Raw genomic sequence first — 19244 nt, forward strand, 5'->3', positions numbered from 1 at the left:
ATATATTGTGTTATAATAGGTTATACCTATATAGCGTACCTAGTAAGACGACTGCGTTCTAATCATAACCTCGGTCGATCCCTGCAATGTGACTTTTTTTTTTATCGTAAGTCGAAGCACATACCATATAGGTACCTATTCGACGACCGATCCCGATCGCGGTAATCCGCCGCCACCCCTGTCGCACGAGGTCAGCTTATATTATTATTATATAATATTATGTATAATAGTGATATATTATTATGCGGTACGTTTAGGTCCACTGCAGTTGTTATATGCACCTATATGGATTTATATTAATATTCCGATTATTGTAATTTATAGCACTATATACGGACCATTCGTTTCTTATTCGTATGTCTGACCACCGTTATTGCGTGTCGTATATTATTATACGTATAGACTATAGGGCATAGGCGATTTACGGCTGCCATAGCATCGCATTAATCAGATGGCACGTCGACGTTATTGGATTAACCGACAACGAAAGAATGTTCACCGTTCTATCAACAACGGGCGTGAATCGATGAAATATAATATCTTTGCGCCACCAAAAACTAGAACAATATCTAAGTCTTCAATCACCTAGGTTCTATACATTTTATTATGAACATATACCGCCTAATTAATATGGGTGATGTTCTCTCCTCAATTGGGTATTTTATAATTGGATAGGTTTAATTATTGTTTACATTATTTATAACCCAACTACAGTAGACTGCACCAACAATTCCGAGTGTATTTTTTTTTATAGTTTTAACTATAATTAAATATTTTTATGGTTCCAAATATATTATATACGTGGGATTGTGAAATCGTTAACATTACAATTTTCGGAAATATTCCAGGTGAAAAATATATAAATATAGTAGTTTTTTTAATTTCGTATCGTATATTTTAATAATAAATAATATAATATGTATAGGTTATAAAATCCTTAGCTGGTTTCGATTTGTAAAAGCGCATTAAATCAGTAAAAACTAGTAATTTAAATACTCAACTAGTTTCAAACTAGATTATGTTAATCATTAGTCGTTTTATTAAAGAAGTATATATATACATATAATATATTTATCATGTTAATATAATGAATCAAAATTGACCAACAAAAAAATGCAGTCGACTTTGGGTAAATATAAATCGAACTAAGGTAATTCTAAATTCTTAAGTCTCGGAGATTAGAATTTCTATCATTGAGACCGACTCTTAATAAATAATAATTATTTATAATTTAGAAGTATTTTATTATATACTATATATATTCTTTTAACTAAGCAAATCGTTTAAAAACATTTTAATTGTCGAATTTAAAAGTTTAAAAAATAATAGTCATACAGACAAGTTTAGAGGATATAATTAGTGCTCTATTCATAGGCGCAAATAAGGGCGGGGCTTTAGGGGCTAAGCCCCCCAAAAATGTCCATAGCCCTCCCAAATATTTCCTACATTTTGTTGTAAGCTTATTCAATATTATCAAAGTAAGGCCTTATTAGCCCTATTAGCCCCCCCCCCCAAATCTCAAACGCTATTTGAGCCTATGGCTCTATTATATGTTTTCTCTCTCTGACCCGTGCGCATAGAGTGAATTGACCTATAGGCTACAATCAAACTTAAAGTCAAAAATACTATCTATGTTCTTGCGTTGGCTTTAATAGGAATTTTCAATTTTTATGCGAGTTATGAGCATTGAAAGTGAAGTATCATCAATAAGCCAAAGCAAAACACTGCAGATAAGATGTTGACATTATTATAACTTAATAAAAGAACTTACTCACGTTTTGTTACATATTATATGTCGTTTGTTTATTATGATAAATAATATATTTTAAAACGCTTTCTCGGGCGTGCACACATATATTATAAGCATTATAGGTGTACACGTGGCGTGGTTCAATATTCTTTTTATTTAGATGTATATACCGAAAATATAGCACGTAGTACAAAACTATTAAAATATAAAAATTTGATATCGACGAGCGTATAAATTAAACTTGAAAATTCTAACGCGAACAACGAGCATTTACCGTAATTCTGACGAACTTTCGTTTTAACCAATGTACATTCCAGGAACCAAAAATGCATTTCGATTTTCCATAGCAACCCCCTTCGAGCAACTATTAATCAAATAACGCACGATTTTAAGCATTCGATTATGACGCGCGCACATCTTTCTACCTATATAATCGCGATGTTCATAGGACATACACATGCCGCACATATATAGGAGACTTGGCTGCCATTAGTAGGTATATGGTTTATGAAATGTAAAAAAACATAATCACAATATACCAAGTTTTGTATAAATCGAATGTTCATAAAAATAAAGGTTAGGTGGGCATAATGTGACGAAATTGTTTTCTTACACGATTACAGAAGCAAATCGACTATTATCTGCACAGTAACTTGCCAAAAAAACAACGGGCTTAATTGTGGATAATTATTATACACATCCACTTACTGGAATGTCTTAATACTATAACCGTCATACGGTAGGACCTAACAGCTAAATTATAACATCGTAAAAACATATTTTTTTAAACTTTCTCTAACAATTTCAATACACATACGACGTGCTCTTGCTATAATACATTTTAATCGTGTCACTTATAAATGGTTTTATATCTTTGACAATAATATTATGTGTCGACTTACTATAAAACGGTGCGGAAACTATTCGGCGTTTTTGTTGGCGAACTTTTCTTTATTCTAGAAAAAAAAATCAAAAACATCATCAATTAGATTTGACCTAGAAAATTGTTTTTATTTTTTTTCTTGACAATCACATTTCAATAATATGATATAATTATAAGTTAAGGTCAAAAAATACGCGTATTACGCGTTTAACTTTACCACAAAGCACCCACGATATTCAACCCCCTCATCATAACGTCTGATCGACTGGTGCCTATAAATACGATATAAATCCTTGATGTTATGATAAGAATACCGAACACGTGTTCTGTTGTCGTATAGATTTATACATAAACGATTAGTGAAAGGAATATTATAAAAGTATTACACACAAACGCGGATATAAGTTATGCGCATAATATAGTACATACACAATATAAACCGGTTTTACGCTATAAAACGATACATATTTTTTTATTTTGGTTGATTGATAAAACACCACTGTTATATTTCCTAAGTCCACTTTCTGTTTCATTAAGGAATGTATAATATTACATTTTGAAAATGTATTCTGCTAGTATATTATTTTGTCTATATTATTGTAACAATAGCGAAAAATACAATAAAGTATATTAAATCACGAGTAGGTACCTAACCTCTGGTACCTATACTATTATAAATCCATCAATTTATATTCTATATGACTACAACGCACTTAAAAAAAAATATATAATAACTCAAATCGATTGCATAAAGAATAATAATATACTGAAATAAATTACAATTTTATTTTAATTAATTCGATCGACTTCACCTGTTATGCAATTTATATATTGTTATTAAAATTAATACCTATTTGATATGCAACTGTCAATTAATTCTAATTTATTGAATAATAATTATTAATTGCGTATTTCAAATATTTTTTGCATCGTATGAATTCATTTGCTCATAAAACCTACGATTAAAATATATTTTTAACACATTTTTTCATGTGGGCAAACATCTACAAATAAGACAATTCCGTATATTTGAATCGTATGCACACTTAAATTAATTTGTATTTAGATTCATAAAATAACTTCGCAAATAGATTATTTAAAAGAATAAATATTTTTACCTTGGTAGTTTAATACTAGGTTTGTAAATTACATTGAGATAAATATATTTATATATTATTATCTTTATTTTAAATATATTTTTCACAAGTTTACTAATAATAGTAGGTATCAATATTATAGTTGTTGTGAAATCCATTAAATCATATCAATCGGCTCAGCTTTGCGTTTTGATACAATAATTGGCTGGATTTCGTATAATTTTTTATTTGTTTTTTATTATTAATTTCTTTGTTGTTTTAATTTTGTTTTTTTTTAAATAAGAATTATTTAAAATGTATAGATGCCTAATATTATATAAAAATAAGTAAAATGTTTAAAATTTAACTAGGTACTCAAACCGATAGTATACACCGTAACGAATTATATAGATATAGGTAATAAGTTAACATAACTTATATTAATATAAACTTTTTCGCTGCCGCGTTACGCAATGGCCTATTTTAATCATTTTTAATTAAATAGTAATGAAACAGCAGTAATAGTTTTTGACGCAAATGGTTCGAGAATTCAGGTGCTCGCGTGGAACGAACTCGTGTTGTGTAACTTGAGCCGTATCAAACTTTACAATACATAGGTATAAGTACTCAGTTTTCCCTTGACAATTCGGTCCGTGGTTTATTCATATTTTCGGGAGTCGTGCGAACAGGTTGTTAAGTACGATAAAACAGGGGAAAAACATTATTGTAATAATAACGTTAATGTAAAATAGTATAATATATCATAATTATTAATATCTACCTACCTACACACTTTAATAATAAAATAATAACGTTGTCCATGCGGTTCGTTGTGTGTGTAAGTGTGTGTGTGTGATAACAGCGTTGCGCCCGTCCGTGAGGTAATTATGTAATTATTATTATTATACGCAAGCATAATATATTAGAACCTATTTCGCGGCTGCGGCAAGCGCGGTGGGCGTACATTACGATATAATACAGTATACTCGCGAATGAGAGAAAGAGAGAGAGAGAGAGAGAGAGAGAGAGAGAGAGAGAGAGAGAGAGAGAGAGAGAGAGAGAGAGAGCGAGCGAGTGAGATAGACTGAACGCCCTTGAACTTGGCCGGACGGACGTGTCATTGCCATCGAATTTTTCCCATGGCCCATCCCTATAAAAACGTACATTTTTCACATGCATGCGTGCCAGACGAGTTCATATTATCACGACGACTTTTCGGCGGACTCCTATCATACCCCAAAAATCACGTAAGTCGTCGGCCATGCAGCGTCCCCCCGCGCAGACGATAGGCAACGTCGTCCTGCCGATGATCGAAATAGTTCGAAACACCGATCGTAATAATAAACTCATCGTGAATACTTAAAAACATGCACTAACTGTTCTGAAATCCAGAAACAAGTTCGCAGTATCGATTCGGATGATTTCTCTTATTTACTTTCCGAATAAAATATAATATGCAGATGCATGTCCCGTGCGCCAATGTATATAGTATTCACCTCTCAAGGTGCATTCACATTAAGCTACGAACGAATAGTACAAAAAGCTACCGTAAGAATTCGTTCTTCCTGCAGATGCTGCATTTTTTTTTTTTGGAAAGTATACATAGGTAGGTGAGAGAAATCGTCTAATACGAATTATTTCAGAACAGTTTTACTGAATATTTTCGTTGAATGCATATAATATTATCGTAAAGATTGGATTTATACTTTTATCGCACGTTACATAATTGTTTAATATTTTAAATAATTTATAATGAAAATCAAATAACTTCGAATTACCTAACTGAGCAAATTAATAATATTTTTAGGAAAAAAATATTTAACATTCTGGACATTTTTATTTAAAATTCATTTTGTATATTTTGTGTTTTCTCTTCAATTCTCAAATTATACAAAAACAAAAATAATATTTAACTACAAATATTATCAATGTTGCCAATTTGCCATAATAATTAAACTTTTCTCTGCGCCAATTTTAAAGTTTTTTCCCCTTGAATTCTTGATGCACATTATTATCATTTATCATACTTATATTTAGGTATGATATGTAAACTATATTTACGGTGGTCGGTGGCCAGATAATATATTATTATTCTGCGAGTTAATTTAGCGATAGTAGAAGTTTGACTACCTATATATGGCTATATAGTATATTATACACAATACACTATACAGTATACGATAATATATATCATAAACAAAGGCTTACTCCGTCTGCACTAAATATTTTTGTAATTAATGTGACGTTTTAAATCGTGATGAATGCTATTACTACCCTTACGCACGTGTATTTCACAATAGACACATATTCAAAGAAAAGCTTAACTAGAAAAAGCGAAAAAATGTTTTGTTCCCAATTCTTATATATTACTGGGTACAAACCGTCATGTTATCCTTTTAATATGATGCGCATTAACGGGAAACGATTTTTTGTTTAAAGTCAAAAGTATATAATATAATATACTACGCTGCAGCACTGCAAATATAAATTTAAATTACGTAAAAGGTTTGAATCCGCTCTTTATTCATTTTTTTATTTATTTGTAATTTTTTATCTCGGTCCGTCTTCATTCCGTTTAATAAATATTAATTACGTAGTTACCTACTGGCGCGCTTATAATACAATCGTATTATAATAATATATACACGAAATACGTACAATATTTATGATAATAATATTATAAACGTAAGAGTGTAATCGTGACGGTGTCGCGTTGCCGCGTACCTATATAGTGGTAGATAACCATAACCTGTACGTCGAATTTCATAATCCAATCAAAACGCCAATAAATTATTAATGTTATATTATCACTTATTATATTAATACTATAGTGCAACTATAATATGACAGCGTTTTGAGCGAGACGCCACGTCTAACTGCACGTCGCGGAGGGTAAACAGGATTTTGTTCTCGACACACGATTAGTAACATTATTGCAGTAGGTAATGTAATATACGCGCCACTACGCTATGGTATTATGATATAATATACACAGACTACCTGTCTACTTGTATATCGTTTATTATGTTTACTCGCCGTTTCATAAAACACAATATGATATAACCGCACAGGACGTACGTTTCGAAAACGTCAAACGGGTTATGGCACTCACACCGGGGCAGAAAACCCCGCAAACGGCGTTATTATTTTACGAAAAATAAATATTTGTCGTCGTCGCGACGACTTGCTGCCGCGGCGCAGAGCTTGCTCGAGGTCGTGTTTACCTAAATATTGTGTAGACGCGACGGTCAACAATCGTTACCTCCGAGGCAAGTATGTGTGTGTGCATCTAACCTACACCCGTCAACCAGCCCCGAGGCAAATGGGTGGTGCGGTATAACGCGCGGGGAGTCACGATGTCCCATGCGCACGCGGGCGAGGGGATAGAACGATCTCGGGGGGAGGGGCCGCGGAGAACGCCCGAGCGCGCATTCCTCATTAACAATAATAATAATAAATACAGGTGTTTTCAGGTATTATATTATTATCACTATTATTATATAGAGTCGGTTTATTCTTCTCATCTCTTCTTATTTTTTTTTCTTCGTCTAATTTATATTATGGTCGACGACGGTATATTATATTATACACCGTAAAAAAAAATTACATTTACACACATACGGCACGCTCACACATATAAATACACACACCTTTACCGTATAATACTGGTAGGTACTGCTGTTATTGTATGTTGTGTGTGTGTGTGTGTAGAAGTAAAATAATACAAAAGTATAACATGCACAAGAGACGGGCGATCGCAGCTCTCCCTCTTTTCGCCTACGGGTAACGCGCGATGCATGACCTGAAATGGGTAAACAGCCTCTCACAGCAGCCACACCGACGACGGCAACCAATATATGCACACACACACACACCTATAGTCGAGTCGGTTGCGCAACAGGGGCGGCCGACGGTAAGACATGTAATATGTGTGCACAACATAATAATATATTATGATATATTTTTATTTTGAATCTCGACGATTATTATTAATAAATGCGCGCGCGAGAGGATCGATGACGGATATTGATGGATATCGCGGCGCAGTTGGAATTCGTCGTCATCGTTTATGATCTATGTCCTACGACCTATGGACGCCCGCCACATAAAAAATACACGCCACAGCGAGATTCGACACCGCATACCTACTGTTAGAAGGCTGCCCAACCCGATGATAAATTATTATGGTCGACAAGTAATGCCGGTAACTGCAACGGACGAGCCGATGACGAAGCGCCTACACTGGGGTTTATCGAAAAATCAAATTTCTTAAAAATGAATCCGTCCACTAACTGCGGCCTATAAATCACGCGGTTTCGTACACGGCTGCAGTTGTGCAACGATCGGCGAAAGTCCCGTGAACAAGTTGGGGTCAAGCAACAGTTGACCGACGTATATTATAAGACTGCACAGACTACGTCAAATATCAAAATCACAATTTATATATTATAAGTGTATACTAGCCGTTAGCCGAGTAAAATTCAACTTTTTCTTATTCGTTGTAAAATCATTTGTATATAATAGCTATATAGGAAAGGATAAGGTATGCGTCGTATACGTATATTATATATTGTTTAATGACACACAATACGCATAAGGTACTATAATACAGCGTGTATAATAATTATAATATCCACCGTGGGTAAATCACACTTTTTCTCCGTTGCCGCCGCTTTACATAATTATAATTACGAAGGGTATATGTGTGTACACGTCGTCGTTGTTCGTGTTCGACGAGCGAGGTCGACGAACTATTCAAAGAAAGCGTGCAAGCTGTTGCGATGCGCTCTTCCGATAGCCGACGAGTATTGATGATACATCGTCTAAGACTCTTTTTCGAATCTTCCAATAGGATGACCGCGACCGATGTGTAAGACCTGTGCATCGAAAATCCACACAAGACACGTTAAAAAATTGATAGGTATATATTCTGAATCGTAACCGTATCGTTCTGTTCAAAACGTAAATTAATAAGACGTGTGTTGTAAGTTTTTTTCGGTTAAAAAATAACCATTTATTTTTTCTTTGGCTCTGTTATTTTATTATTATATATTTTTTTTTTGTTCGAGTGTGCGGTAGGTACCTGCAGGTACCTCGCTCGATGTTCATAATTATTATTATACATCTCCTCGTCTACGCGCGGTGTCTCACAAAAATATATGGGTTCGTCTACAAACTATACAAAGAACTCCTGCTCTCGTCTTGCAGCCATCATACGGTGCGAGGCTTCTCCCACCGGCCGAAGCCGCCTATTGTAATACTGGTATATAGTACTGCTGACACAATGCGCACCATGTATATTATATTATAGAGAAATAAAACATCGCCTTATTTCTAGACGCCAGTATAACGATTATCTCCCTGCAGCGTAGTCTTCTTTCGACCATATACCGATCTATTTAATAGAAAAATAAAACTGGGAGCGCATGTTATTTTGTATATACTTACTGAAATAATAACTATATAGCACGTGCACGACCCGTTCGATATTCTTTTTCTTCCCCTTTATGCGTATCGCCCAAACCTCGGGTTTTGCCGACGACAGTTTAATAGCGGGCTAAAACGATTTTTATATGTTTTGTAATATATATATTATTATGACTTTTATTGGGGTAGTGTTTCAAAAAATAAATATTAAATCCTAGTTATACACAGTACACACAGCTTGCGGTCGCAATAAACGTTATATGACGCGTATAGTTATTTAACTAAAACGCACTCTGCTACAGAACCTCTTAAGCCACGATAATATTTTACGGCCTGCACTATATTATATATGATACACGCTGCGATACACGAGATCACGTTAAAATCTCATGGCAATCGGAAGTAGACACAAAATTGGAGTCGTTCAACGAATGTTTTTCGTCTGCACATATTTCGCCACTTTCCGTTACTGCCAGACAAATAATCATTTCAAAATAAACCGTAACTTTAACACACTTAAACGTATATTATAATATATTATTATACGTATCAACGATTACATCGATTAATATATACATAATGTACATTTGCCATACAAGCGAGCGAAACAACGAAGTTACTTACTCGTCGCGAATTGCCCTCTGGCTGACACTATACAGTCGCAGGATCGGATATAAGTACGAATGAATACGGAGTACCAGTGGTGCAACCGGGATTTTTTCAAGGAGAGAGGGGTCTAAGAAATACGATAGACAACAGCTATTTAATAGTAGATATTATATTAAACTGCAATATATATAATAAATTATAGTACACTCACATTTTTCTGACACTGATATATGTGCAGGTACTGCGTTACTTTTAATTAATACTGTACACAATATTTAATGATAATAATGAAAAGGAAAGTATCTCAAATTATTATATACTAAAATTATATATAGTCGCTATTATCAAAATAAGTGCGACTGGGTATATCAATACTATATCTCATAGACCAGACAAATGTTGTGCAATTTAAAACAAAAAAATATATTGATCGACATTTGGGTTGTACCCATTAATATAGTTAAACGTACTAATGAGAGGAGCGGGAGGGGTGGTCCAGACCTGAGGTTCGACCACTATATTCAATTTACTACGACCGTCTCCGCGCCGCGTTCAATCCGCACGCATATTATGTTAATAATAATAATATTATACATATTATAATAATATAGGTATAGTATGCTTATTTGTCTGTCAGCGAATAAACAATGGACCAAACCTGACACGACCGAATACGCGTTGTCATATAATAATATACGCCCCCGTCTATATACATATAATGGGATAATAGAAACACGAGCTTATTATTACCGTGTACGTAAGCTTTCAGTGCCGGCAAACCGACACGCGGTCCGTTTGATTTCGAAGAGAGCATATATTATACATATTGTACATACACATGAACCTATATACTATAATATTTTCCACCACCGAGTAATGCCTAACCTAAGTGTAGTATTACCCGGAAACACGGTGTTGGGCGTTCGTAGATATAGAAACGCTATAAAATGGTTCCACACACGCGTTCGGGTTACTATATGGGTACCCATATATGTATATAATATTATTTACGTTGTTCGAGAGATTGTCGAGAACTCTCGTCGTGTACAGTGGTATTAATATAAGAGACGGGAATATTTTATTTCTCTCTATACATAATTCGCCGTAATAATATAATATTATATATCATAATGTACAGCTATAAGGTATATAATATTATATAAAATTTCATTTCACGAGCTGCTTTTAACGGATCGAGGGAATTTCGCCGAAACTGGCTGCAAGGAAACTCTACATTTGGTAACCTCGACTTATAAAGTTTTACATATAGTTAGCGAGATTCCTGCAAGCGTCAGAAACAAGATTATTCTTGCAAGAATCCGTGGATCCACCTGTGACTCCACGGTGCCAAGTTGCTCAAATAGCCAACGGGGGCGGGCGGGCGGGGGGGGGGGAGCCGAGGACGTATTAAAAGAGCATTCGGAACAAACTTGATCGAATTGTACTAAAATGTAAAACGCAAAAGGGCTTATATCATGTACGAATTGCACTTTGGTCAATACCTGCAGTGACCGTTATTGGTCGGACGACAAACCGCGGTGAAGAATATTCCTTTCACTTCGGAATCGTGCAATTTTTGACTGTGACAATATTACAGAAATCGTTATTTCCATTCATGAAACCTGCATAATATTATCTTCTCCGAGGATCTTAAAATCGTGAAATGCGTAAACGGGCAAGAGTTGAAAATTTTCGAAAATTCATACTCTAACCAAGTCTCTGGGCTACCTGGTAATATTTACGACTTCCACCGCGAACCACCGCAGGCGTATCTATACTCATAATATTATGTACACATCTGATGTACGTCATAGGTACGGGAGAACGGATATCGTATTATTATTATTATACATCCAACGGCTTAACGGTGTATTCGCGGATCGTTCGTACACATTTGCTGCGCATCACACTGTATATAATATACTCACGCACACGTACCTATCTATATTATACACTAGAAAACTGCGTGAAAACTGCAATTACCAAGAGTCTTATGTCCGGACACGGGTAAAAGAGAAACACACAAGCCGCTTGAGTGTGTATATGATCTGTATACTACGTGCAATAATATAATATGTCGACATGCGATTATATTATATACCTAGGTCCTAGGTATATAGATATCGGATGATGATGGTAACACCGTTATCCTGCAGCTGTCGCTTATCTATACATATACGCGCGTACGTATTATTATTGACAGCCGTGTTATTCCCTCGTATGTAGGCGAATCTACGGAGGCCGTACCTATATATATATATATATAGTACGATATGTACGACACGGATTGCGCCGTCGTCGTACGTGATAGATATTATATTTATATACATATATAATATATTATACACAATAATATGTTACATTATTATAATATAATAATGCGCGTGGTATTTCGCACGTATACGATGAAACGCGCGATTTTTCCTCTCGCCGGGTAGAAAAAATAAATGAAAATTACAGCACGCATTACGGGCGGCGGCGTGCTCACTATATACCATGGGAAACCGATGAAAACTGCACCGACAATTGCAGCCTTTTACACGCCGTTTACAACTACAGAAGTGGCGGATAAAAGAGAGAAGTAGAATAATTCATAATGAAACGAAGATGACTGGCGGAGGGGTGGATATATGATCGTGAGGTTAACCCATTGTAAAAGCGACAGCAGACGAGATAAGGAAACGAGCGACGTGAGTGCATTGAAATTCGCCAGTCAAAAGCCATTGCATCCGGTTCACACATCTCCGCGAAGACGCCAAGGACGACTCGTCTGCGGTTTGCCGTTTATTATTTGGAGCTCATCACGCGGCCTCCGGTGACGACGACAAAACAACTGCAGCCAGTAATATACCTATTTAGGAATCGTGACTATAGAACATTTTTTATTTGTTTTTTATCATCGGTTTGAGTGTTAATTTTTTTTCTTCGGCGTTCCAAAATAATTGTTGTCTAAAAAAATATTATTTTCATCGTCGTAATATTATTTATGCGGTGTCTGTTAAACGTTCGCGCGGCCTCTATAGTCTATACTACGTCGACCCGTCCTGTGTGTACACGATGTCATCGTATATATAGATATATAGTATATAGGTGTATATTATTATAATCCACGGTTGTATAATTAAAACGGATTTGGCTAATATCCGACAAACTATAATAGTCAATTATTATGCTGTGTTTATAGGTACATGGTATAACGATAATAAATAATAATAATAATATTGATGTAATCTGCACGCAGCAAGTCAAAATTGGCACTTGAAACGCGTATAGTACCTATACAATAATATTATAGGTACCTATAATAGGTGTACGATTATGCGCAGGACAATATAAGTATGATCGTTCATCAGTATTTGCCGTGAAATCCATAAAACATAAATCTAATAACGACACTAATAATTATTTGATCTGTGTAGACAATCTTCGATCCGCTACACCCTCACACACACCCCCTCGCCGAACGGGAAGATTTTGATTTTCGCGTCGAACACATAGCTGAACGCATCATAATAATATTATTATTATTGCGTTATATTATCATCTACGCTGAGTGAACCAATTGCCAGAATCGATGCGATGTTACACTATTATAATATTATTACGTAAATATTCGGGTCGTTAACATTACAATTTATTTTAACGTTTAACATGCGCGTATTATGACGTTAACATTACAATTTTAACGTGCGTTATGTAGTACGCCTATATGACCAGTCCAAATTTAGGGTAACAAAATATACACGTTATTACCTACATATTATTATCTTGTGTAATTTTTACGGTCCAATCGAATACTATAATACTACGATGTACAATATATATTTTTCTTTTCTTCGATCAAATTGAAAAACGTTTACTGCGTTAGGAAAATCCATTCCCTTTCTCTATTAGTACCTATAGGTACTATAGTATCATTATTCATTATATTATATACCAAGCATAAGGATACAATAATATTAATATGTATACGAAATATATCGCAAAATCGATACAATACATCGAGTCAATATATCTACTTATTAAGAATAACAATTCTGGTTTTTTGAAAAAGATGATTCACAAACTCGTACTTTGCAGTAACACCGCAATCATCCATAACAACTCTGTAATAGTAGTCTGTCAAAATGGCGTGTTTACATTATAACGATCATGGCAAACGCGTACTCTATAGAAAATTTTACTCTGAACGGCTGACGTTTCTCGGAATTCCCAAATAACGCGCGTATATAGTGACGTTATTGGAAGAAAAAATAAAAAACCGGACCATAATTTTTTTTGTTGCGTAATTTCGTAAATGTTATAATAAATTCCGCTAATATTTTGGCACAAGGCGTCGTGACATATATAATATTATTATCAAATTACACGCACGCCGCCGTAACGATGATCCGAGTTTACGTCAAACGAGTGTATAATATAATATATTATTATTAGCACGCAAGTATAATGACGCGAGTTTATAAACAAAATATTATAATAAGATATTAATTTTTTTATTATCCGCGGCTTGCCTTGGACTTAAATATTATAATAGTACCTGTTATAGTAATTTGTCATTATCGTCGCTATCACGACGTATATCACGCGCGTTTCTTCGTTGACAATCGTGCGTACCTATACTTACACCTACGCGTCCTTCCCCTGACCACTCGATGATTACATTATCATTGCTAAATTATTTTCGCATTATACAAAAAAGAGTGATAGAGAGTGACAGAGAGAGAGAGACCGAGGGGGGAAAAATAATATAATAATGGTAATTACCGCGCTGTTCTATTGTGCTGCGACAAACGTATAACATATAATATACGAATAGGTACCTGGTCGTAGTATATAGTGCCTACGTATATAGCGTTATTATATCATATTATTGTACACGAGGAATTCAATTTTGAAAACAAATTATGACGCCACGAGATTGTTGTTTCGCATCTGCGTGATTTTATATGCTTTTCCATCGAAGGACATGCATTACTATTTTGCTGCAGCAGCAGTCTTGCACCTATATATAAAAATACTATATAAGATACACGCACGTATATATAATAACATTATTATGGACACGCGGTGATTGTTTCGAAAACTCTGATGATGTGCTCGACTAGACAGACGACCACACGTTGCACGGAATTCTAGTTGCAAACTTTGGGCGTGACACAACATGCTCCAAATACATTAACGTGATTATATAATATAATCGTTATAAGTGCTAAAACCTATAACGCTGCAGTGTAGGTTTTAGGTGCACCTATATACTGTATATAATCGTGGCTATACGCTTGAAAACTCTGTCTTGCGAGATCAATATTCGCTCTTCCGGTCCTGGAAATATTCCAGTAAAAGTAATAATATTATAAAGATGACGTGGTATGCGTGTATATTTAGCGTATTACTATCCGTTTATCGAACGGGAAATATGGCAAATCCCACTTCTGCGCGAATCAAAACTGTGGCATTAATATTATGTTAATATTCGAATTTCATCGCTGTGACATCTTCATAAGACGATGTTTTACGAAAAACACTGCGCGGATTCATCTGGAAAACATTCTCCAAATCAAATTTGACGATAAACGTTTAAATATTAAAATCCGGACGTCACAATTTTCGCTTAGTGGAACGTCTTGGTATATCGCTAATTAGACAGACACCACGCTGTCAGTACCTATGCATAATAAACGGGGGTGTCACGTCCTCTTAAAATACGGCAGCAAACGATAAATACATAATGTATACATTAGTATATATCAGTATACTGATATTTAATATTCGACAGTGTTGTACGCGCGTATAATACGTCATGTGTGTGCGCGCGCGGGAAAGGTCATTGTTTGCAGATGATTGCTTTTGGAGTTCCGAGTTCGAATAGCTGTAAACCCGCGAGACCGAACCCGTTTCCGAGTGTATATAATAATAATATTATTGTTGTGCGTCTTCGAGAGACGTGCGCTATACGTTTTTAGGTCTCGACGTCTAATTAGACAAACTCAACAGGAACCGAATTCGAGACATTATATTTTATTATACGCGTGCGCACCCGAATCATCCGCCGATGTCGACGAACGAATCCGCGAGCTCGTTGACCTTTTAACACAGACATCGTATACGGACTAGTTGCTATGGGGCTGCTGCTGAATCTAATTACACAATAATAATATCTAGTCGACTATTTGCGTTTTTTTTATATTCTCTTCGATGTATATAGTATTTTAGCCCCCCCCCCCACTCGAAATAAATGTGCACTCTTGCGCTACAATAGCTATCCGCACCGGGCCCGGCGACACATCACACGACGGTATACACAATCATGGGCGTCGCGTGGTCGCTCGATTTCACGATAATTACGGTCGTGTGGGCTCTACGAGGACGTCGCGTCCGTGTGGGCATTTCGGCGCTCCGGATGTCCCGCCGCCGCCGCCAAGTCGGCGGGCGTCTGTATCGCGTAGACTTTGCAGGTCGAAAATCCTGCAGGAGCCGACCCCATGGGTGTGTACGATATGGGTACTCTATACTGGCCCCGTGAGACCTTTATGACGTATGTAACAATGGTATGGTATAATGGCCGCGTCGACGGCATCGAATATTGTAGGTAATAATATTATCATTATGTACCATAAAGATTTCGATGACACGAAATATTATATTATATTTTTATTACCGTCCCGCCGCCGGCAGATACACATCACGTCGGCGGGCGTCGGTATAGGCGCACGTTGTAGACTTTGCAATCCTGCTGCGGGAGCCGATCCCGCCTAGTGTCCTGCGACGCTCGTCTAGACCTATTTCTACCCATGGGTGTGTATGACGATATAGGTACTCAACCGGACCCGAGACCTTTATGACGTGGTAACAATGATATGGTATAATGGCCGCGTCGAAGTCATCGAATTGTACGTAATAATATTATTATTCGTCGTACCATAAATGTTTCGAATATTATATATTTCTATTATCGTCTGGATCATCCGGCGCGTCCGACGCCGTCGCGGTCGTCACGGTCGCCGCGATCGATATTATGATTTACCTCCATTCAAACCCCGTCAATATAATACAGGCGTCCCCTACATAAAGGAATGTTTGAACCAGTTTTCCATCGATCGTATTTTAGATTGCCGTGCCACATAAAAATAATCGCACTTAAAGCGTCTTCCAGCAGATCGTCCAGTGCAATATTGGAATTTTATTTTTTACGGTGCAGGCTTCATATTTCATAAAATCATGATTAGTTTTTCTAATTTTAATAGGTTTTTATTTATTGTTTTGGTGCAGGTAGTATTAACAGCTAATTATTAGTTCTTTTTTCATCATTATAAATAATATGCATTGTAAATAATATAGATTGTGCTCTGAAACATGGAATTTTTTTTGTGAAGAAAAAAATTGCTACTAAAATTCCATTTTTGTGATTTTTTGAATTTCGTTATTACATCCATATACTATACCTATTGTAATATTATATAATAAGGAAAAAGGCACACCGCACGTAAACGTTTCAGACATTAATTTTTCATCGTGTTTTTTTGTTATAACTTTTTTTTTTAATTAAAAAATATTATACGACACTAAAATTTTTGTAATTAGTTTTATATGAATTTTATTTTACCTAATATGAAAAAAATAAATTATGGTTAAATGACTAACACTACGTAAATACAGATATAATATATAGCTAAAAATATTTCAAATTATAGGTACCAATTAAGAAAGTGGTTTTAAAATGTGTAATGTATGTACTATGTATATTAATATTATAAATCCTGGGAAAAAAGGACACGGAAAAAAGAACAACCAAAATAGAACAATTTTTTAAAATTATATATATATATATTGATTATGAAAATTAAAATAATATTAAGGGGTAACAAATATCAATAGTATCAAAAATGGTACCTATGAAAATATTATTTTTTGTATTTCAAAGAATGGTTTATTGAGCGGTTTGAGAGTAAAAACGCCTATTATCAATATTGTAGAAGAGAAGTTAATCTGTGCCTTTCTAAAAGTAAGCTTTTGATATTTTAATTACTAAACTCAATAATTCAAATTCAAAAAGTAAAATTTCACAAGTTTTAGAGCTTATTATTGGACATTGGAAATAAAATATCGAAAATCGACTCATACATAACATATCTCCATTCAACTTCGATTATCATTAATTAATTTAACTTTTTTATTATATTTAAATTTATTATGTAAAATTATTTATAAAATATTTCATATATAAATGGGAACGAAGCATTTATGTGAATGTATAGACAATTGTCAATTTGACTTATTAGCTTTTTTGGAGGTTTGCAGTTATGTAGGTAGTTTGATATTGATATATTTTCTGGTTTTATAGCATAATCAATTAATAGACGTATATTTAAAATTTTTAAAAACCGTTCTTTTTGTCCGTGTACTTTTTTTCTGTTATTTTTTACGTGTTCTTTTTTTCCTTGATCTTTTTTACCGATCACCATGTATTATTATGTTTGTATAGATAAAAATGTGAAAATGTGATAAATCTATAATGCAAATAGGTACTAACAAAATAAATGTCTATTAATAATTATGTTAGTAGCACATTGAAAATAAAATACCATTGACTCAGAAGTGATTCAGTATAAAATTAAATTTCGAAATAAACGTCACGTTCTATGACGTTCTATATAGTTGATTCTAATAAATGATAAATCACGTATATAGATAAATACAGTCAGTATACCTATTAAAAAGTAATAATAATACATTAGAGCTATTAGCGAGAGAAGGCATTTTAAATACATAAACCAGAGTAAACGTTCGTTAATTTTTATAATAAACTACTACGATACAATATGACGTATATAATTTACATTTACGATTTCGCAGACGATGACTCGAGTTTTGTTTACGACTTTGAGGGATCCGAATGTCCGAGGAGTGAAATCCAAAGAAATTCGAGCTTACGACAATATGCTGGGGTCGGATTCGGAGCGAAACACTTTCAAAAGGTGTATTCCGCTTTCGTGACAATCAATTGTTTCATTTTTCAATTCTTCTGTGTGTATATATTATAATAATATATGATGATAATTATAATAACTTGAAACGGGTTTACGACCATATACGTTCCAAACGGTTTGAACCAATTTAGAATGTAAATCAGCCATTCAAAACGCCACGTGTTGTTTATCTAATATTTCATAATAGAAAGTTCTGTACACAAGTACATATAGTGTATCAATCACACCGATCTAGGCGCGAAACCCTATAGAGAATATTTTCATTTCATAAATCTGTATGGTTCTTTTTTTTTATTAGTTTGTTGAATGTTTTACTTTTTTACATTCATAAAAATATCGAACCAAACGCGTCGTCCCTACCTGCACTGTTTTGATGCTGTTATACGTAATAATTGTGGGGTACATTTAAAATAGTAGGTACTCGTACAATAATATATTATTTTATATTTTTATGTCTTAAATTTAATAATATTACTGGATGAAAACTGTAAACTTGAACTTCATTATAC

At 34.6% G+C, this 19244-nt stretch overlaps 1 protein-coding gene across 1 annotated transcript in view; it reads right to left on the reverse strand.

Annotated features, from left to right (window-relative positions):
- LOC100169235 overlaps positions 1-19244 on the reverse strand; it is a 62569-nt gene that overhangs the window by 29276 nt on the left and 14049 nt on the right. Inside the window, exon 2 of the mRNA XM_001950873.5 lies at positions 2653-2706. The gene's annotated coding sequence lies outside the window, so the exon portion shown is untranslated. The remainder of the gene's footprint in view (positions 1-2652; positions 2707-19244) is intronic.

Source organism: Acyrthosiphon pisum, chromosome A1, assembly GCF_005508785.2.
Source record: "Acyrthosiphon pisum isolate AL4f chromosome A1, pea_aphid_22Mar2018_4r6ur, whole genome shotgun sequence".
NCBI classification, from domain to species: Eukaryota; Metazoa; Arthropoda; class Insecta; order Hemiptera; family Aphididae; genus Acyrthosiphon; species Acyrthosiphon pisum.